We start from the raw sequence: 24,639 nt of genomic DNA on the forward strand, positions 1-24,639 counted from the left end.
GCATCATTGATTAATTGGTGAATAAACTCGGGGGAGCGAACTTCTCATGTGTGAGTAAGAGGTTTCTTTTTGTGATTGAGTAGTATCGATGATTGCATTTGTTTCGCTCAAGTAGTAGTGGAAACTATTTGCAGAGACTTGCAAACCTGGTGAGAACCTGTTGTGGGTACGCTAGCCTACGTCTGACTTGTCTACTCTGTAGTAGCCTAGGTCTGTGATTGTGACAGGCATGGTTTTGTGGGTAGACGTTGTTTGGACTGTAGGCTAGGCGTCTGAGTTGTTATTTGTTTATGTAAGCTGACATAAAATAACAAGCTATTCACTTTAAGTAAATAAATGCACGGATGTGCCACTTGTAGCAACCATAGATTTTAGGGTTCATGGTATGCTAGTTACAGTATGTGCTTGTTATGCTATGCTAGTACTGTATCGCAGCTTCTACCATGATAATACATTGCAGAACAACTGAGTATGGGTGTAAAAATGAGTGTAGTCTCAAGTGATCAGTGTAGTCCCCTAGCCTACACCTTCCGCACAACCTATCAAGAGTGTGTTAGTTGGTTAACTGCTGTTTATTGGGCGTTCCAGTGTTTCGGCTCGGATGTCCCTCAGCGACCATATTGCGACCATATTGCGACCTCCAACGTCTCGCTTTAATGATAGCATTTGGCATGTAGGATTGGACGTGATATATCTGTTATTTTGGATGAGATGTCCCGGGTTCATTTCCTGGCAGCAGACACTCTCCATGTGTGCCATATCAGTGAACATAGGGACACAACCCCCACATAAACACCACCGATTGTTTTCTGTGCGCTCAGATACACCTCTCTCTCGATCATCTATTTCTCCTCCATAGTCAGGCTCTGTGGGGGGCACTAAAACTCCCACTGCTCTTACTGGCTCAAAAGCATAGGCAATTGGATGCCTGTCCTCATTGGTGGGTCTATGCCATTCATCCATATCCATTTTGTTGAGGCAGTAAGCTAACTGTGAAGCTATGACAGCCGCTGTGTAAACGGCATTGAATGTTGTACCAACTATTCTTGTGATGTCATAATTTTCTGAAAACAAAGATGGCGGCGCACAGCTGAAATTAATGCAACTTGTTTGTGCTTTATTCTGAATAATGGGTCATATTTCTGACTTTATTTGTATTTATGGTATATTTAAATATTTAACTAGTGCTATATAACATCTGTTTTATTTGACTGCTTCATTTCCACTTTAATGCAGAGGAAGTAGATTGGGAACCAAATAGAACGTTCAAGCATTGTTTTTGTTTTTATTGTTGAAAGGGTCTATACCAAAGTCCTTTTAGGTAAGTCCCTCCACTCGGCGGCCATATACCAACGTTGTACGGGCACTCATCGGGCACAGTCTTTGGGTCGAACTGCGCGTGCGCAAGGCTTTACGACACCAATCTTGCTCCAGCGGCGAGATCACAACACATGATTGGCACTATGTCTTCACCACACACTATGATGATTGGCTCAATGTATTCACATCACACCACATGATTGGCTCAATATATTCACATGTCTACGTTTTGCCAAGGAAGGGGTGGGATATGTGTAGACAACGGCCATATTGGCGTGACAAACTAGCCCCATGCATTTCTATGGAGTATTTTTTGAGTGCTGTGTCTCCACGTTAGAAAGTCTCTGTCTATACTGATCATAGCAATGAGCTCGCCTTCCTCCCGGACCTAGATAAGCCATCAGTGGGTGCTCCGTAAGACTCGATGAAAGCGCCTGCTCTAATCCACGCAGTAATTCACTTGATCTTATCAACTCCCCGGCCTGATTAAACTCTGTGCCTATAGCCCAGCTGGGGGAGTCGTGCACTGGAAAGCCTATGGAATTGCTGTTGGTGTTGATAAACTATATATTTACTGTATACTGTATATATTCTGGATATTACAGTAGAAAACCAAACATAGGTGCACTCAAGGGCTTGATACTTATCAATTTGTATTGAGAATTCGCCATTATATACTCTGCATGAACACATTTCACATTTGCTTCTGGAGGACCTGATCTGATCTGCATCGGCCATTTCCTGTCCCTGGAAATGAATGCAAATAGGGTAGCAGTACACGCCCCCGCACATTTATGCAGTGATCGGGCTCTCTTTTTAACATTGAGGTCTATGGCAGAATCCAAGAATTTCCCAGAATTTGTCCAAGCCTTATTTTTCTGAGCAATGGATGCACATTTCGGACATGGTATCATGATCTCCAAACCCTCCTCCCTATTTCAGTAGAATGTCGTGATAGTATGACCCTCCAGTCGAGAGAAAATCAACATTAATGAAGGTGTACACCAAGTTTATTTTGTACTCGGCTTGTCTGGCATGGAACCGGCGGCGTTCAAGCGTAAGTCATCGTCAGTGACACGCCCCTGTGCAGGCGGAACTGAACCAGAGCCCGTCTCTGACTGAACTCCACTTTGCCCTCATAGACATGAACTAGGACGGCCCATCTTGCTACGCATTCATTATCTTTGATATAAGTGTCATGAGCCCTCTCACTCCACCGGTTTACCACCTTAATTGGTTTCCATTATCTTCCACTCTGCTCACCACTCTCTCTACTCAGCCTAACTAGCTCCACCTGTCTCTGCTCTGCTCTGCTCTGATTACTCTGCCAGCTGCGCCGCATTACCCACTAACCTCTCCCAGTATTTAAAGCCCTGTCGTTCAGCTCTCCTTTGTCAGATTGTCTGCAAAGCACAAATGTGGAACCTGTTTGCTTGCATGCATGTCTGATTCCTGTTTTGTGTCCCCTGGACCTGCCTGAATCCTGACTACTCTTCTGCACCAGAAAACCAGACCTGCTTTCTGCCTTAACGACTCCTGGCTACTCTTCGACCCCGGACTTCCAGACCACCCACTAACCGGCTTCATAGGACGCGTCGCTGCCACAGCACATTGGACGGAACCCCGGGAACCGCTGGAGCCTTCACTCACTCACTCCCTACTTCCCTTTCGCCTGAAGTTCAATAAACTTTCTGGTGTGACGCAATTGTGGTCCTCTGGTCGTCTGTCTGAACCCTGACAATAAGTATCTGTTTGGTCTGTCTTTTGCTTTATCCTTCTTCATTCTCTATTCTGCTCTCCCATCAATCCCCCCAAGTTATGGGCCTGTGAAGTGAGTTTTCCCTTGCCCCTTAGTCACCTGCTTGCTCCCTGACACAATTTGTTTTATCATAATTGGCACTAAATAAATTAAAAATTTAATTGATTTTGAGTGTCTTTTTAAGCTTTTAAGTTTGATCTGGAGCGGCAGTTAGATGATCCTTTTGAGGACTATGTTTTCTTTGGAAGTCAGGCAGTAGGATATGAAGAGGTGGTCTATGATTCTGGTGAAAAGTTTACTCAGGATACTAAAGGATGCATCACTCCCGAAGGAGCCCTCTAGCAGCGTGTTAACAAGACACGCCATTAGAGGGCAGTAAGGATCAAATCATTTCAGGGCCGGCTCTAGGAAGGGGCCAGGGTGGGATAAACCAAAGTCCTTTTAGGCAAGTCCCTCCACTCGGCGGCCATATAGCAACGTTTTTTGGGCACTCATTTGGGCATCCTATTTGTCAGAAATGCGCGTGTGCAAGGCTTCACGATACCAATCTTGCTCCAGCAGCGAGTTCACAACACATGATTGAGAAGATGTCTTCACAAGACACCATATGATTGGCTCAATGTATTCACATGTCGACATTTTGCCGAGGAAGGGGTGGGATATGTGTAGACAACGGCCGTTACAAACTAACCCCATGCATTTCTATAGAGGATTTTTTGAGTGCTGTGTCTCCTCATTAGAAAGTCTCTGGCAAAACACACTCAAGCATTGTGTCTTGCCCACCCAAAGAAAGTTTTTTTTCAGTTCTGTACAGTGTGCAGCCTCAAACGTAGCTTGGATATAGAAGAGTCGGTGTTGTGTGTAATAGATAGTTGGTGCATAGCCGGTGCAGCAGGCCTGTGTGTTAGGTAACCCCCACACACACACACACACACACACACACACACAAGAAAAACTCTGGCCATTTTTCACATAGATCTCTGTTTCTCAAAGTCACTGAGTACTGTCGGTAAAAGAAAAAAACCCGAAAACAACTACCTAGCTCAAGTTGCTACCTAGCTGAAGTTGCTACCTAGCTCATGTTGCTACCTAGCTCAAGTTGTTGCAGCCATACTTACAACCGGACCCGCGTCACACAGAGCAGGTTGTTTGCGCCATGCCCCTTTTGAGGGGAAAACATTCCCTCAGAACAAGCCAGAGTGAACCGGTAGACATGTACCAACCACACAGCTAAGAACCCTCCCTGAGTTTCTTTTTGCCTACCATGTCCTCAAAAAAATCCTGACAGAAGAAAAATTATGGCTACAAGCCATAAGAAGAGAAGACCATATGACACTTCTGGTCACTGAGTGGGGTTGTTGCACCACCGTAGGCTACTTGGGATACTGAAGAGGCGTGTTTTTATATTAATTGAATTAAGCTTTTGTAGGTATCTTTCACGGTCAACGACCGGCAAAGTGGTTATGTATTGAGTGGTCATTCATATTGATTTGTGGTATTTTTTGTTATTATTTATTCCTGCGATTTCTGTACGAATTACGTTTATTGACCCTAATTTGCGTTGGAGTTAATGAGAGGGGTTGTTTGTTTTCCCCCCGAAAGGGTGGGAACGTTTGTCATGAGTCAAGTTCCCGGATGTGCCGGTCTAACGTATAAGCTAGAGTAACCTAGCCTGGGTGTTCCCATGCTGCCTTGCGCGCGATTTGATTCACGCTGCTAAGGCAGCCTGGAGACCATGGAGCAAATTTTCGCCTGAGATAGGGAACCAATCACAGAACAGGGGGGAAAGCAAGACGATGATGAGCTATGCACAGACGCATTTGATAGACATCCGTGGCACCCAATAAACGGATCTGGGCATTTTTTTAAAATACGAGAAAATGAACGTTTGGTTCCCAGACCACGTCTCATTGAGAAGTGGTGGCGCTAGCCAGGCTAAGAGTAACCAGGCAGCTACAGTACTATGGGTGGCATGATTTTAAACAAGAGTGTAACACTGTAGCTGCCTGGCTACTCTAGTTGGCAGGGATAGGCAAAAATACACCAAAATGTACCTTAAAATTAAAATATCAAATAACCTCATTTTTAATATATCAAAATAAACTACAAAATGCAATAGCCGCACCTGTTATGGTGCTTTTTCTCTACGAAACTCCCCTTCGCTCGGTCTGAATAGCTCTTTTCTTTGCATCTTCCGTCAGGGGTTTTCGCTACTTCTTTGCTGGTTCTGCCATTATACACACACACACTGTTAAAGTGCCATAAGTAGGCTGGTTTACCAAAATGACAAACAGTTGAATTTCTGAATAAAAATAATTTTGGTGCAGTTTTGACATCTTAAACGTGTAACCCCATGCACAAACATAACATGGTTGCAGGGAGGGGATGTCCTATTTTGGAATTTTACCCGGATACAACTCTTTTTTTGATTGCATGTATTGTGAACTTGTTGAATTGCGTGTGTCTTACGCCAATTGTGTGAGACTTGAGAAACCTGCCTGCATGTGTGTGTGTTTTTATGTGTGTGTGCATGGATGCATGTAGCATCCCTTTCTCCATTCCACAGTGGGGAGAGGTTCACCTTGTCTAAATAACAATTCTATTTCCTTATTAGTTGCATACTTGAGGTTGAAGATATTTAGGCACATCAAGTTTCTTACACTCTAAACCCAGATTTAGTTGTAATAAATATGTTAGGTGGTCACTACTAATGTTTGTGTGTTTTGTGAAAACTCTATGTCATAACTAAAAGAAATGAGTTGATTGTACTATTTAAGTGAAATATACAGTGCACTGATCATGTTAAGCAGAGACAACGATAAATTTTATGTTTTTGCAAGGCAGAGGAGGGGTCTAATAAAAATTCTGCCCATCAACCGTTCCTCCTGCTTCTCAGTCCACACAGAGACATGAATGACTCCATGCATCGTGCTGCTGTGACAAATAGGCTACTACATCAAATGGTGGGTGAACTTTCTGATGAACTTGTTGAAAAATTAAAATTCTGATGAAATAACCGAAAATTATCTTCAGTTTGATCAATAGTTAGCTAAATGTTTGTTTTAACTGGGAAAACTAAGGTAACATTAGCTTCGTTGTTAACATGCTAGTAGTCTTTCGGACAGTTAGCTCATGGTAGCTACCTTCCAATGGGTGTGTATGGCAGATTTTAACAATATCACATATGTTTTTAGTGTAAAAATATACCTGTCTTGGTGCTACTTAGTTTAATTCAGACTTTATCATTGAAATTGGTGTTTCTGTCTGTAGACAGTCTTAGCTAACCATAGCAGCACATGTTGGTTAGCTTTTGGCTAATGTTAGCCGATGTCCATTCACTTATGTGTTGCATTCATAGGTGATATAGCAAACTTTTATTTCAACTGAGTAAATGAACATGAACTAAAATTTGTTTTCTTGTGTTCTTTTTATAGGTTCTTCGCCTTTTTTTTGGGTTCTTCATCTACAGTGGATGTGGAATATGTGGAGTGGAGTTTATGTGGATGTGGAGTTTAAATGTTGTTTGTTCATGATTTATCAATAATAAAAGGCATTCCTATACATTGTGATGAATTTCTCTTCAATTTTTAATAAAACAGTTAAATTAATACAGTAGCCTAATCTTAAAATAAAAAAACAATAGGCCTTTCTACAGAACTTAGTTCATATTTTAATGAGTTTTTTAACATGCATTTTAACCTAGTTATTTTATTCACCCCTTGCAGACACGTGACTTAAGTCACGTGACGGCTCCATGCTGGACGGCAAAAAGATGGGAGACGGACGGCAAATTACATTATGTCATAAAGATTATGATGAACTGAACACCATTACTATAACATCTTTGTAGTTCAATGTATTGCTGTTTGGGGTCTGATAGTCAAAGAAGATGCCAGTGGTGTTGTTAGATGAAATGGGTCATGATCGCAAATGTAAAGTTATTAAAACTGGTGGTAACAGCAAGGGGAGATAACGTTACGTTAGGCTACTGTAATTAACATTATGGTAAATGAACACCCATAAGTATTTCTGGACTAAAATATTGCAAAGCGATTTGGTTACTTTATTTGTCTTGCTTTTTATCAGTTGTAACATAGTCAAAGCGTTAAGAATGTCATATCAGAACATGAAATAATAACTAGCTGCCACACTTAGAAGCTAGCTATTCTAGCTAACGTTTATCGTAGCTCATAGTGCTAGGGCTAATGTAACTTCGTCAGTTTGTGCGTTGCTCCAGCCGAATAAACTTACTTCTTACATGTCTTAAGTTAAAGAATTGAAAGAAATAGGAAATAAAAAAAAACTTGAGCGGTATTATCTGTTTACATTCAGATCTTGCCAAAGACTTTGCCTAAGTGCTATATGCCGTCCTGTTCAGAGTCTATGGTTGCTATAGCAACCGCTGCTGTGCTTCATACCAAAGATTCTAGAACAGAGCTCGGTTCTAGAATCTTTGCTTCATACACTGAGGAGATAAGCATGCAATTGTGGTTGAAATACTCCCGAAACACAAAGAAAACAAACCAAAATATATCTATGCAAGAATATGGGATGTTGTTGTATTCCAAACAATAAGCCAACAGTCGTGGAAGGGCATTACTACGGTTAAATCTCACTATAATCTCCTAGCTGTGCGATATGTCCCATTACAACCCATTGATTTGATTCGTGTTCTTGCCGTCCACTAGGCTATTTTGCTGTGGCGCGAACAAAACGTGACGTCACTTGCAAGGGGTGAATACAACTGCAACTTCTTAAACAATAAGTTAAGTGAACTAAAGATTTTTAGTAAAGACTACTAATGTAAGCTTAATTTGTCTACAGCATCAACATAAGGTTGTTAGTTGACACAACTAAACCTGTTTAGTTTTATGTTTTGTAAAAACTAGAATGGTTTAAGGCAATCGGTTTCCACGCAATTTTCTAGTAATGACAACTAGTTCGGGTTTAGAGTGTACATACTGGAACTTCAAGATACATAGCCTCATAATTATCTTGTTCATTTCTGCACTGGACTTGCATTAGGAACCTTTGGCACAGATATTGTAAAAAACACACATACGATTTTGGCATATTGATGACAATGTGGTTAACTGAAAGCTCTGTCAGTCACCTTGGATAAAAGTCTCAGCAAAATGATTAAATATAAATATAAATTCTTGAATGATCCTTAATTCTGACTACCGCATTTCTGCATTAAAACACATCAAATAAGCCATGGAGACAGTATTTTTCGTTGATCAACCACTACAGAGCTTGCTCCGGTGTACGCTATAGCCCCAAATCGCAAACAGTGGATTAGCTAAGAGTGAAACACTTCCCAAATAGAATTTTTTAACCAATAATATTGTTCAAAACAGCACCAAACCTCGTCAGTAGCTTGCTCAGGGTTCCTACACATAAAATGAAGCACCAACAACGTAGTTAGCGAACCCGCAGAGTTAATTACAGAAGACTGTTAAGAACACTTACCAACTGTCCCCCTACCAGCTCCTCCAACCCCAGCACGAATAATAGATAAACCAAATGTGACAGAATAACGAATCCTTGAGATACTGGGTTGTACTTTCAGCATGTCTTGGCAGGCACAGGTATCAAAGTCTCATGACCTCACCACAGGTGTGCCTCAGAGATCAGTATTAGGGCCCCTGCTTTTTTCTATTTACACTACTGAGACCATTTCTCCCTAACTATCATTGCTATGCGCGGACGACTCTCAACTTTACCTGTCTTTCCTATCTGATGACTCTAGCGTTTCCCATCGGATTTCTGCATGCCTTAAGGACAGGGTCGGACTGGGAATTTTCTCCTGGACCGGCCCACTACTGGACCGACGACCCCCCCGCACACACACACACACACAAGCCCACCGATACCAAAATCCCCCCCCTGATTCCCCCCCATAAATAACAAACACACAGTATCATGCTGTAGCAACACTTCATAAACTGAACCCAAACATTTAGATTTGGACCTATAGGTTATTATATAATCAGTATCGTAATTTCTGTCAACTATGACGATCTCCATGCATGTTCAGTAGCCTATATTTTTCCTTTAGTCAAGCAGTGACATGTGGTTTAATCAGTGTTGGGCAAGTTACTTCAAAATCGTAATATATTATGTATTACTTATTACTGTCATTTCAAAGTAATTCATTACATTATAATATTAATGTCTCTGAATTGTAAGGCATTACACTACTATTGTATTACTTTTAAGTTACTTTTACCAAAATATCTGGAAATATGGATTTGGAATTCTAAATGCCGTTTATTATGCTCAATGCAGCTCATTGCACTTCTAATGGAGGGTGATGTGGTACAACATAATGACTGAGCTAGGCTTAAGGCTAACAGCAGTAGAATGCAATAGGTGCAGTGATGGCTCATGATGCAATACAAGGAACAATCATAGCCAGAATTTTGTTAAAAGAAGACAAAAGGTCAAAGTCTGGTCAATTGTGATAGAAATGCTGTAACTTTAGGCTTAGACCTACTCATTAAAATCAACAGAGAGCCCACTACCTGTATAATGTAACCCAAAACTTAAAGACATGTCAAGATAGGCTACACAGTGCAGCTACTAGCCATTTTTGTGCCCTAACTGGTGAAATACAGTATTAACCTAAGTATGTCATTATATGGCCAACTATAAAGATGTAATCTGCCTGTTCCCAGGGATGGGTAGTATTTCTGAAACATGTAATATGTGTTTCAAATGCAAAATAGTATTTTGTCATTTGTATTTTATTGGGTTGAAGAAAATGTCTCTGTATTTTGTATCAAAATACTTTATTGGTGTGTATTTTTGTATTTTAAAAATACTGCAAAATACTATATGTGAAAAACACAAAAAAAGTAGATACTACAGACAGGTGTAATAAATAATTGGTAATTAGGCAACAATGGTTTATGTTTATCGCAATCAGCTAATGTGAGAACAGCTGTGTTCAACAACACTTACATCTTTTCAGTGACGGCTATTGCTGAAGCATCAGCTCTGGTCTGAAGCACTGGTGTGAAGTGGTACGCAAGTAAAGATGAGCAAATTGACCTGTGCAAGTTCACATAAGGACACTGACAAAGGCAACCATGTCCCATTGTCTCCATGCCAATCTTTAACAGAAAAATGTGATATCTCAACCACAATGACATCAATAGGTGTTGGGTGTGTTTGAATTCTCTTCCTTGTAGCATCCTTTACTGCATTGCACAGTGGGGAGAAGTTCACCTTGTTTAATTAAATAACAATTCTATTTCCTTATTAGCTGCATACTTGAGGTTGGATATTGAGGCACGTCAAGTCTCTCACATACTGGAACTTCAAGATACATAGCCGTATGATTTTCTTATTCAGTTCTGCACTGGACTTGAATTACGAATTTTGGCACAGATACACAATTATGATTTTGGCCTATTGATTATAATGTGGTTAATTGAAAGCTCTGTCAGTCATTTGGATAAGCATCAGCTAGATGACTAAACGTAAATGTAAATTCTTGAATTATTCTTAATTCTGATCACACTACATGAACTTGCATACGGTATACGACAGGGGCCAAATTGTATTGTTTTTTACTATAGTTTTAATAGGCTAACTGTTTGGGATAAAAAAATATTTTTTTTTTGCAGTGCTTCCATACTTCCTTGAAAAAAGTATTTTGAGTATTTTCTAAATACAAAAATACAGTATTTTATTTTGATACATACGTAATATGGTTAGGCCTACTGTATTTTGTAGTTTATTTTGATACATTAAAAATGAGGGTATTAGGTATTTTATTTAGAAATACATGCTGATGTATTTTTGCCCATCCCTGCCTGTTCCCAGCATTAGTACAACACTTTGCGATGATTAGCTTGCAGTATTTTTAAAATACAAAATGTACACAAATAAAGTATTTTGATACAAAATACAGAGCCATTTCCTATTACTATTTTGCATTTGAAACACATATTACATGTTTCAGAAATACTACCCATCCCTGGGAACAGGCAGATTACATCTTTATAGTTGGCCATATGATGACATAGGTTAATACTGTATTTCACCAGTTAGGGCACCAAAATGGCCAGTAGCTGCACTGTGTAGCCTATCTTGACATGTCTTTAAGTTTTGGGTTACAATATATAGGTAGTGGGCTCTCTGTTGATTTTAATGAGTAGGCCTAAGCCTAAAGTTACAGCATTTCTATCACAATTGACCAGACCTGGCTATGATTGTTCCTTGTATTGCATCATGAGCCATCACTGCACCTATTGCATTCTACTGTAGCCTTAAGCCTAGCTCAGTCATTATGTTGTACCACATCACCCTCCATTAGAAGTGCAATGAACTGCATTGAGCATAATAAACTGCATTTAGAATTCCAAATCCATATTTCTAGATATTTTGGTAAAAGTAACTTAAAATAATACAATAGCAGTGCCTTACAATTCAGAGACAGTCATATTATAATGTAATGAATTACTTTGAAATTACAGTAATAAGTAATACATAATATATTACGATTTTGAAGTAACTTGCCCAACACTGATTAAACCACATGTCACTGCTTGACTAAAGGAAAAATATAGGCTACTGAACATGCATGGAGATCGTCATAGTTGACAGAAATTATGATTTGTGCTAACATGTTGTAGAAACACAACCAGAGTTAGGCCTATTTGGTGCAAATCTTCTACATTGGTTATAGTCAGAGATTCACATTAACTGATAGGCTATCACCACAAGTGTATACTAAACGTTTTTGTGTGCCGTCATCACATTTTGCAAAATTAGGCTACCTTCGTTACTAACCTACCAGATACTTTTTACGTGCATTGACTCGCGATTGATTGTGCATCTAATGTAACACTCTTGGAGAGACTTCCATTTTCCAAGTTCCACTTTCACTGTCGTTGTGAGCTAAAAGGCTACTATATGGGAAATACTTTGAAGTTCCTTTTGAGTCCAAACATGAATAGGTTTTCTTTAACCTGTGCTACACTTTTCCACCAAGTTGTGCGAAAATTGTAGGTAGGCCTGCCCGGAGTTTTTTTTTTTTATGTTGACAGACAAACCGCACTACAGTAGCCTACATGGTGCAGTAAATGGAAGCTCTTCGTAGCGCGTGCAACTTACGTCTATAAAAACAATATATTTATGGAATAAAATTAGACACCTCTGATTGCTGTTTACGGTTAAACTGCGATGATGTGAACACCAGCCAGCGGAGAGCACTTATAAAGCCTAGGCTACCATGCATGGACTCGTAGGCTGTATTTCCCCACAAATCCACTTGAGGGGTGGGGCAGGGGGGCGCGATCGTAACACACACTGAACCTGTCCATAGACATAATATACATAGACGCCGCATTGGCTGCTGGAAACAAGAAATGCGGCCGCCATCTTGGACCGGTCATAGCTTCTACTCCTCGTTGCGTTGCAGCAAAAGACACAAGATGACAGCACTGTGCAGCATGTTCCTTCTCAAATCGGCGGACCATACTCGGGGGATTTACTTTTCACAAGTAAGATTTAACATAACCGTACTATTGGTTGTATTTTGTGAATAGAATATTACCAGAGAGCTGAGAAGGAGCAATCTTTGATATTACTGTATGAAAATCGTAGCCATCTAGCTAGGCTATGTTTACTCTGTGTTCACCCGGCTCTGAACTGAGACTTGATAAGTCATATTCCATAACACTGACTTAGATTACAACTGACACAAGAAGGCTATTGTAGAAATAAATCATACTAGATTTGGCCGCTTGAATTTTACACAAGTGGCACAGACTAGCCTATTGGGCAATCGCTAGCTACTTGTAGCCTTGTTGGTGGTAGCCTCACTATTTCCTGAATAAAGTAACTTTTCAATAGCTCAACTTCTTTATTTATCAAGTAGCTTAGCCAGACAAGCTACACTTTTCTTGTCATGTGAAATTAGCACAATTTAAAGTAGCTTCCTATGTAGTGAACTAGCCTACTGCTGTGTTTGTGTTAGGCTACTAATACATTTGACTGGGTGGTAGTTTTGTGTAGTGTTTTATTCATGGCAGAGTAACTGATAGTTTAGCTCACTAAAATGTTGAAGTAGCTTGCCCAACACTGTATTATTCACATGTCATTTACCCTAACAAGAATAAGATGCCTCTCAAATTCCTTTTCATTCATTTATTTATTATTTTGTATCTCTCCAGAACAACTGTCTTGTTCAAGAAGACTGTGAATGAACTGAACGGTCTCCTCACACCCCTGGAACTGAGGAAGGTGCAGCTCTTCATTGCAGTACTGCAGGGCATCTGCTACACTGTGACTGAATGTTTGATTTATGAGCTCCACCTTCATCTACCTGCATTCGCCACTCTGTGTCCCATTTTCCCATCGTCTGGTTGACTCAGTCCTCTTTTATGGAGTTTACCCAGTTTACTATGCCATCTTATTTGCCCACCTGCTGTCTGAAGCACTTTTGTTCTCAGCCAAAGTGTACCCAAGCAATTTTAGCAAGGTGGGAACATACAAAATCATGGTGACGCCTCTCCATCTTTCTGACCACTTCTTCATCCAGTTCAACGTCAGCCTGTCAGAACAGCCTCCGGCTCCTCAGCCGATGGTCACGTTCGCCGCAACATCCGGAACCTGTCTCCAACGCTTTCTCCTCTATGGTTGCCTCGGTCTACCTCCACTCAACTCCTTCTCCTCTCTGGAGGTTAATGAAACCACTGACTCGCTCTGCTCCACACTGACCTCGTGTCTAGGCGAGCTGTGCCCTCTTACCACAAGGCCAGCTCGATCCAAACATTCTCATCCATGGCTAAATGATACCCTCCGATCGCGATGGCGCGCAAACTCAGAGCAGCTGGAGAGGAAATGGCACAAATCCAAACTAGCTGACGACCTCAAAACTACCAGACACTCCTGACCTCCCTTTCAGCCAGCATCACTGCTGCTAAGACTGCTTTCTACCATGACAAAATCAACAGCTACAGACACTTTCGAAAACTTTTCTCAACCTTCAAATCGCTACTCAACCCTCAGCTGCCTCCTCCTCCATCCAGCCTTACTGCAGATACCCTCGCCTCATTTTTTACAAACAAAGTGGCGGCAATCAGCAGTCAATTCTCTACATGCCCACTCAACGATCTGACTCAGATACCGCCTCCTACAACCTCTAGGGACTGCTGGAACATCTTTTTCAGCATTCACGCCTCTCTCTCGAGTGAAGTGTCCAGACTCCTGACATGCAGCCGTCCTACCACATGCTTTCGCTGGACCCTATACCTCTGAGCCTACTTCAGTCCATCAGCCCGACCATCGCTCCAGCTATCACACATGTGATCAATGCCTCACTAACCTCCGGCACATTTCCAACAGCGTTCAAAGTGGCCCGGGTAACACCATTACTTAAGAAAGCTTCTCTCAACCCTGCTCAAAGTCGAGAACTACCGCCCTGTCTCACTACTGCCTTTTTCCTATCCAAAGGCATTGAACGAGCAGTCTCCAAACAGGTCTCTGACTTCCTTTCACAGAACAACCTTCTGGATCCAAATCAGTCTGGGTTCAAAGCGGCCACTCTACCAAACGGCTCTGCTGTCTGTAACAGAAGCCTTAAAAGAAGCCAGGGCGACCGGGGTCATCAGTACTCATTCTGCTTGACTTATCGGCTGCCTTTGACACGGCTAATCACCGTATCCTTCTCTTTATACTGCTGACATGGGAATCTCGGTTCTACTCTCTCCTGGTTTGAATCCTACCTCACAGGGCCTTCGTTTAACGTTATCATGGCTTGGTCAGCTATCCGCACCTCACCATCTCACCACAGGGGTCCCCAGGGCTCAGTGCTGGGCCCCTCCTCTTTGCTATCTACACCACCTCCTTGGGACAGATTATCCGTTCGCACGGGCTTCTCATACCACTGCTATGCAGACGACACACAGCTCTATCTGTCCTTTCCACCTGACGACCCCTGGTTTCAGCACGGATCTCAGATTGCCTTTCAGACATAGCTACATGGATGAAGGCACACCACCTCCAGCTGAACCTCTCAAAGACTGAACTGCTGGTCATCCCAGCTAAACCTACCATACACCACGACATCAACATCAAATTTGACTCCCTGTCTGTTTCACCCGACCAGGACTGCAAGAAATCTAGGAGTTGTTCTCGACAACCAACTAAACTTCTCAGATCATGTTGCCTCAGTCGCCCGGTCATGCCGTTTCGCACTCTACAACATCACGGAAAATCAGGACTTACTTGACTCAAGATGCTACCCAACTTCTGGTTCAGGCAATAGTCATCTCACGACTTCGACTACTGCAATGCCCTCCTGACAGGTCTCCCAGCCTGCGCAGTGAAACCACTTCAGATGATCCAGAACGCTGGGCGGCCTGGTCTACAACCAACCCAAAAGGGCATGTTACCCCGCTGCTCATCCAGCTACACTGGCTACCTATGGCGCCCCGCATCAAATTCAAGTCTCTAACGCTTGCCTACAAAGTAGTCTCCGGTTCTGCTCCCACCTACTTGAATGCCCTCATACAGACTTACACTACCTCCAGACCGCTCGCTCCTCTGACGAAGGACGCCTAGCTCTACCACCGCACGCCTCAAGCCAATCCAAACTTTTTCTCATCTGTTGTTCCTCGTTGGTGGAACACACTGCCAGTTCCTACAAGGGCAGGGACATCCTTTTCCACTTTCAAAAACTCCTGAAGACCCAGCTCTTTAGAGAACATCTACTCTCTTAGCAACACTTACAACAAGTCTTACTGATCCTAGCACTCACCAGCCGTTTAAACTGACAAGTAACTGCTAAAAACAGCACTCACCGACGCCTTATTCTTACTGTACTCTAATGTTTTTTTTTTAAACTGTCCTAAAATTGTGAGAATTGTTCTAAAACTTACTGTTTACCATGTTGTTAGTCGCTTTGGTTAAAAAGCGTCAGCCAAATGTAATGTAATGTAATGTAATGTAACAAAATTACATGCACCAGTTGTCGAAATCATAGAACCAACTGCATGACTGTAACTCTGTCTCACTGAGCCTGGGAAGACACTCCCTGATTCTTTACTGATTGCAATGAACGGGTTGATCTTAGCAGTTTCTAAAATGTTTCTTAATTCCTTTTTATTTAATCTCTTCATTGGGGCTGGAACCTTTCTGTAAACTGTAAATAACAGATGCTGTTGATGAACCCATTGACACTGTACAAGTGACAAGTCACCTTTTTGTCTTGAATTGATGAACTGTTACACTTACTATGCCAAACCAATGTCTGTTTTTTAAGGATCAGAAACAAACCTACAAACTTGCACTTTACAATATTTATGGAACTTGTCTAACAAATGCTGTTGATATTGAACCCAGTTACTCCATTTCCTTCATGCCACACTCTGTTCATCACTTTATTTTTGATGGCACTGAACTGAAAATGTTAATGGATTTTTTTCTGTAAATTTAACTCATTAAAACTTGTATCAAACCAGTTTTTGTCTATGCTGTCAAACGTGGATTAGTTATGAGAATAAGAATAATCAGAATAAGTTGTTAGGAGGTTTACAACTTATTCTGAGTCGATTTTCCCAAATTTGTCACTAAACCACATAGGCCTACTTGGAATACCCCTCTGATGTCTGAATGGCACTGATCTCACTTAAATGTTTATGGAACCTTTCTGTGGACTGAATAATGCTGTTGATGGAACTTTTCTGTCAACTGTGAACTATATTTAACTCTTGTATCAAAACTTGTATCAAACTAGTTTTGTCTATGCTGTCAAACATGGATTATGTTCCCAGTTTTGATGTCAGGTCACTTTATCATATATCAGAATATTCTATTACTGTTAAACCCACTATGAATATTAAAATACGCTAAATCATGTGTCCTGTATCATAGCAACATGTATGACCTTTGCAGCAAAACAAACCGCGTGAGAATCTGTCGGTAAATTATTAATTAAGTGCGCTGACAGCTCATCTCACTGGCCAAACAGATTACACTGAGTGGAGTGGATGACCGGTCCAAGATGGCGGCTCCAAATCTCGTCAGCGCTAGTAAGGAGTAGCGGTCGATGCGGCGTCTATGTATATTATGTCTATGGAACCTGTCATGAAGAGGCCAAAATGATTGACCTGTCACCCCCCAATCCAAATGGATGCAACTGCATTTATAGGCTAAGCCTAGGTCTACATGACGGGCCGCAAATAGGGTTAAATAACTTTTAAAAAAAAATAAATCCCGGAGGTCACCGGCCCACATGTGGACCGGCCCACCGTGCATTTGCGCGGTTGTACAGATACCAGTCCGAGCCTGCTTAAGGATATTTCAGTCTGGATGGTGGGGGGGGGGCGTGAGGCACCTGATGCTAGAAAATCTCACCAGAAGTTGTTATTTAAGGGGTTATTTTTAAAAAAATTCTTCTGGGGGAGCATGCCCCCAGACCTAACTAAGCTGTTACCAACCTTTTGAAGTGGGGGGCCCATTTCACATCTGTGTACATCTGTGCCTGGGGGGCCCATTTCACATCTGATAATCCGCCCATGTGTGCACACATTTTGCTACATAGTGCGGAAGTTTTACGCACTTATTTTAATAAATGGTGCACTCATCTTAGTAAATAATGCACTTACTTTATTCAATTCTACACATAAGCGATACATTTACAGAGTGAGTCCCCCAAATCTCACTCCAAGCTGAGCTCAAAACTTGAGAACCCTGCATGCAGGCAATCAGACACACGCACACACACACACACCCCATTACCCCCACACATCAACTCACAATCGACACACACATGCAGGCAAGCACACACACACACACAAACACATCATTACCTCCACACAGACACTCACTACGAAATCACACACACAGAGAAGCACACATATACACAAAAGCAAACGCACACATGCACACACTCATTTACATTCATAGAAGTTGCAAGAGTAGGGGGGTGAACAAAGGCAAGATTTATTTTTGCGGACAGAATGTACTGGACAGAGGTCCGGTCATATTTTGTACCACTTTGTGGTACATCTAGTTAATATTCATCCTGGACTTCACGTGTAAACGTTTCCACTAACTTCAATAGCGGTAGCTGTGTCCTCCTACAAAAGAGTACAGTTATAGGTGCTCGAAGCGATACTGGGTAACGTCACTTCTGATGATGTTCAAACAAAACAGAGAGCTAGCTCGCTACTCCCTCCCATGCAATTGAACATTTCCTAAACGCTCATCACGTTGGTGATTTGCTGGCACAATTTGTTATGTTTTCTTGGCCCAGGTTGTTGTTTTTTTTTGCCGTTTTGTATGCGTTTATGTTAAATGTTTTAGCCTAAAAGACGTGTGAGATCACTTAGAACACCTTTGACCATCAGCTGTATATTTACACTGGGTTATACCTAGTACTTTCACGTTTACGGTGTCTTACTTCACAATAAACTAACCTACAGTAATTAAACCATTTTCAATGGGCACATCCCATCATGTTATTATTCAAAACACCAGCAAGAGAAGGCTACACTGTTTCAACCATATTGTTTAAAATCAATAATAAACACAGCATCGGACTTACAATGCATGCTGGGAACTAACTAAAGCTAAATTATAAAGTGTTGCAACCTCAACATTAAAAGACACTTCCAAATCAGCACAGCTCCGGTGCTTTATTGAATCCTTGGTCGAATCAAGTTTATCGTTACCAGGCAACCCCCACAATGAGTCACTCTCTCACACACACACACAGGCTTGTTAGGCAAAATCACCTCCGTATGACACAATGACAGATCTACTACACTCATACAAAAAATTCGACCTTAATTAATCCGAAACGTTCCCAAAAGGTTCACTGATAGTTGCCCAAAACTATACCTTTAGGGAACGTTCTGGGAACGTCAGTTAAAGGATACATTTTTTTTATCCTTAATGTAAGTTCCCAGTTCTCGGAACATTCTCTGAAGGCTACACAACACAATACCTTTAGAAGGCGTTCCAAGTCTCGGACATCGTCAATGCATTCCCAGATTGAGTATTGTTGCAGGGCAACCACAAGTCAGCACCAGTCAGAGGCTACATTCAGTGTCACCACATCACCTAAAGTAGCCTATTGGTTTTACAAAAAATATTTGGCAATATTTTACACCTAAAGTATTGTGATACAAAAATACAAAAAGCCATTTTCTTCAACAAAATAAAATACAAAATGACAAAATATGCATCAGAAATCCTGCCTATCCCTGGCTGTTGGCTGCAGCAACTTGAGCTAGGTAGTAGGTGGTACTGATTTATTTGTGTTTGAATTTTATGATTATGTCCATTTTGATCCAATTTGATGCTTTGCTATGTTGCCCACACAAAATGCCAACCAGTCCAGCCAAATGTAGTAGGCTAGAACCGGCCCTGATTCACTCTATTTGACCATTTGTATTGTATAATTGGGGGCCAAGCAGCGAAGCTGCGAAGACCCCCATTGAGTTACTAGCTTTTCCTATTATTATAGCCGCTGCTAGCGAAGCTAACGAAGCTAGCGAAGCGGTCATATAGGGATTGTTATTTTTTTCTACTTTTTCTTCATCTACTTCCTGAATTTTTGGTCAACGATACCCGGGACACCGAACCACCGGGGCACATGAAATTTGGTGGGTATGTAGCCCCACTATACTTTTACGGTCTCCGGGGGCCACTCCCCCACCGCGCTGTGCCCCCCGAAACCCAAAAAATGCAGTTTTTCCTAAATTACTACCTGAACCGTGGCACCGAGGATGAAGAAATTTTTATGGTATGTTGGTCTCAAGGGCCCACATCAACCTAGCCCATAATCACTCATTTGTGATTTGCACCCCCCCGGTAAAAAATTAAAATGCAATATCATTCTGCTTTAATCGCCCCTCTCTTCAGTTAAGATGTTCAGAACTGCACCAAATGTTATGTGTATGATTAACCTGACATTCTCTGGGGGTATGCCAAGTTTCGTAGAATTTCATCCATGGGGGGGTCTAAAAAAATTAAGTTATGTGTACATTTAGTGACTGTACACTCATTGGCCTGTAGATGGTGGTGCACACATATACACACGCACACACACACACACACACAGGTACGCACATACCATCAGTATTGGCAATTACAACGGCCGATACATAATTACAAATTCAGTAGGATTAAAGGAAAACCAAATATTCATCATAATAATAATTTGGCTGCATTTCCAGTATTGGCGTCACGTAGTCGTTTGTCCACCAGATGGCGCATCGTTGCAGTGAGACGTAATTTTGTTGGAAGTTAATCTAAAGTGGGTTGGAAAGACACTACGCTTCCTACAAGGACAAGACTGTAGTTTACCGCTGAGAACGTCTAATAAGGGTAGGATGATTTCTGCATGACATGTAATTCCCATTTCTTCTTGAAGCCGAAATAAATCTGCGAATGTTTATCGGACATGCTTGGTTTTTACTGCAGGTAGGCTACGTTAATCTTAAATTATATCAATAGCCTAGAGTAGGTAAAATAATGTTACCGTTAGCATTGGTTGAGTGATAGAGGCCAATTTGATTATTGAGGTATTTGTAGAAAACCATAAATGCGGTTATAGGCTACCAAGAACATTGATAACAGCACTAATGGCATCTTTCGACTGTCATCTCATTTGCTTATAACCATAATCTAGGCTACTAACAGGAGCTAAGTGAGTTAGCCACAGCACGTTCGCTACGTGATGGTTTTCTAATGGAACATATAGGCTACCTGAAAGATAACCTGATGATGCATCCTAAACATCGGGCTGGGACATTTAGCTCAAAGTCTCAAAAAGCATCTGAGTCAACGTTCATTCCCAAACACCCATATAGGCTACTTCAATCCTCTATTTTCAAAGGTGATTCAATTTAAATACATCAGACATGCCTATCCCTGGCTGTTGGCTGCAGTAACTCAAGCTAGGTAGTACTTATTGTTTTGTGTTTGTTTTGTGTTTATGTTAGTTTTGATCCAATTTGACAGCTGTGCTATGTCCCCCCAAAAAATTCTACCAGCCCACCCAAATATAGTAGCCTAGCCTAGGTTAGAACCAGCCCTGCCCTGCATGGAGACATATTTTACGATAATAATGGAGAAAATGTTAGCAAAACTCATTCATCTATTTGCGCAACAGCCCAAGTGCGTGATGCGCGTGGGAGCGGTGGCACTGCCAGGCTACACGAGCTTTTTCTGCATTTCTATCCCTTTATTCTCTTTCATTCAAGTTCACAGCTCAAAGCTGACATGCACTAGAAGAGCATAGTTTGTGTTTTATCAAGAATCAAAAAGATGGCGCCACTTTAGATGTTTCATTAAATGACTTGTGCTATTTCGCGAGGCATAGTGAGATCTTTCGGTTTCGCACACAAAGTGCACTATTATGTTCTTCATATCCTTGTCTCTGACAAGCTGAATATAATGAGCGTAGGCTTATGTCCATCCCGCAAATAGAGTCCGACTTCCGAGTCTGCTGCAGCCACGGTCTTCTTCAACCAGTATCAGGAGATAACATTCTACTATTTACTGCGTTACTGCAAACAGCAATATATTACAGTAATTACATTACTTTTGTAACGCATTACTCCCAACACTGGCCAGCATAGCCTAGTGACAATTTATGTTGTGTAATAGGCCTAGCATAGGGCCTACCTTATATCGTTTATAGTTTAACAGTCACGGTTTTGTCATAACTCCCACTATGCATTTTTGCATTTAGAATAGCTCTGAAACCGGGGGCAAACACGTCGCGGGGGGGAGCGCCAGTGCGTGGATATCTCAATTGCAAAATTAAACAATATTTCTATCGGGCGCCTACAATGGACTAGGCTGGGTGAACTCAGCCTGATCTGCCGGCGATTCATTTTCGATTTCTTAAAAGATTGAGCTTGGTCTGGCGAAAGCCAGACTAACCATGGACCTCATAGTTGCAAAATGCAAGGGAACATGAATCAGCATATTATTTGCACAAACAATAACGGACAGTAGCTCTTCAACTTGGCCCGTTAAAATGTGTATGAACAGTCTAGCAACGCATTTCATGAAGGCCCTTTTGGACATGTCAGTTATTTGCACCACTGGGTAAAACGGCATTTGTTTTAGACTACTGGTATTTAATTTGTGCATTGACAATAAAGCTAAATATCATATGAACTAGATGACTAAACTTATGCATATGTAGAAGAAGAAACATTCACAAAAATCCATGACATGACCTCTCTTCTTGATAGCTGTTGAAAACTGCATGGAACTGACAGGGATTGTTTTGTTTAATAATAAAGAAATAAACACATTATGCTGCTACCTTCTGCTTTTCCCAAATACAATGTAGCCTAAAGGTGTACCTTTCATCAGTCCAGTTGCAATGGATGGACTGTGATGAACTGCCCTACTTGTGATTGTTTAGATATTTTAAAGGTTTTATTAGCCTAGAAATCTAGACGCACCCTAGCGGCGGCAAATTAATTTGCTCAGCCTGTACGTCTAGTATCAAACCATAGGGATTTCTATTGGCTAACACCGTGGATGTTATTCAATCACAGCGCTCTATTTTGTTAGAGAGTCTTAAGGCGGGCTTAACAGGATAACGACAGTCCTGCGACGGTGAACAACAAGGAAGGTGGCTATGGCGAACGAAGAGCGGTTGTTTGAATCGGCGTTGGCGTCAACTTTGGAGAAGTTGGACTTGTGCTTTTCTTTGAAAGTTGAGCAACACAATGCACTTAAGTCATTCCTTTCGAAGAAGGATGTATTTGCCGTTTTGCCGACCGGATACGGATATGGTCGTAGCGCTGGCCTATTGCATGCCTAGGCAGTTTGAAAGACAATTCTCTGCCCACCCCTTGGATTAAGCGAGGTGAATGGTTCGATGCCAGACTATACATTTCAATGATATAGGATGGCCCGCCAGGCTAAGGTTTTATAACAATGCTACAAATTTTTTGGCAAGTGCTACAAATCTATTCACCTTTGCAGCGCCAGTAGGCTACTTTGTGTGCGGCCCGCAAACACATTCCAAACAAGCATACACAAAAGTTTCAAGAGTGGGGGATGGAGTAGAAGATGGAGACAAATTCATTTATATGATTTATTCTTGCGATATGGATGTACAGAGGGTCCCCGTTAAAAATTGACACTTCATTCACGATAATGGTGATTCACGCAGCTGGGTGACATGTAAGTACAACTGCAGCCGCTTGGGGGCAGCATAGTCCGCTGTGGCGTTCAACGGTCGAACCGGACGGCGCATTCGACAGCAAGGGCTGTGATTGGCCGAGTTTTCAGCGCGTTTCTCTGTTTTTAGCAGCCCCTGCAACATGCTAATCCACTGTAGCCTAAGCTTTGTAGATAATGTTAAACATAGTTTTGGATTCAGTGGCAAGATTTCTTGATTGTATAGTGCCTGTCTCTCAGTAATGTTTTAAAATGAGAGCTTCGTCAGCTGGCAGTAGGCTACTTTGTCGGTAGTCATGAGAAGTTAAACTTGCTAACAGAACAAAAAAAAATGCTGCCCAGAAACCTTGTGAATAGTTCTGACACTAACGAGGTTGAAATATAGCCTTTGCCTACAGCATCTCCTTAACAGTAATGTTAACAAAATGACAGCATTCATATGACAAAGGAAAACGAATCCGGTCACTCAAGACTGTGCCGCCGTGGGGCAGAAGGCGGCTTGGTGGCCGTCCACAACGTTATAAACTTAACCTAAATAGTCGGCTGCTGTAAGCTACAATCGGATTTTATTGTATACCCTGTTGTCTCAATGATGATAACATCTCATTTCCGACTATATTTCAAAGTGTGCCGTTCATTTGCATTATTAACATAACATCGTTATTTTGTCATTTTTGGCGAAGACATGCATTCCGTTAGGGATATTGAACATATTTAACATTCTCTAACCATCGTTGATTTCGAATTGGTGCAGTTGTCAGCACAAAACTCATTTTATTCTTTTGCTCTTTTGCATTGCTCTATGCTGTTCTATGGTGCTTTCTGCCTCTTGGTTGCGCCGCATGTTTTAAATGACGTTTCATAGAAATCCATATATAATGAGCGCATAAAGCGACTTGTTGACGTTTTGGGACATTAATCTACATGTAGGCTACGTTAAGCTTTAAGGATTGTATGTCCTTAATTTATTTATATAGGCCTATTTAGGCTACTTGCAAAACCCTGGATACTTTTATTGCCACACAACAATATTGGTGGTATTTGTTACATTAGCTTCAAAAGGCACCGCTTCAGAAAGCTGCACTGCTTGTGAAAGAAGGGGGTGGGGGAGGGGAGCTTGCAGCCAAGTGTCGGAAAAATGCATAGCCTACAACACAGAACCCGCTTCTCGCATTAGTCACTGACAGTAGACACGCTTCCAGCCTAATGACTTTCACACATTTTGAATGATTTACAGTATGCCTAGACACATTAGCGCTGTCAATCAGACTCAACCCTCTTGACGTTTGGTGATTAATTGATAGCTGTTTTGGGACACGTTAAAAAAAACTCTTTATAGTAGGCCTACAATATCCCAATATTGTATTGTGTTTGGCTCAACTGTC

This window comes from Alosa alosa, chromosome 2 (genome assembly GCF_017589495.1).
Source record: "Alosa alosa isolate M-15738 ecotype Scorff River chromosome 2, AALO_Geno_1.1, whole genome shotgun sequence".
In the NCBI taxonomy this organism is placed as follows: Eukaryota; Metazoa; Chordata; class Actinopteri; order Clupeiformes; family Clupeidae; genus Alosa; species Alosa alosa.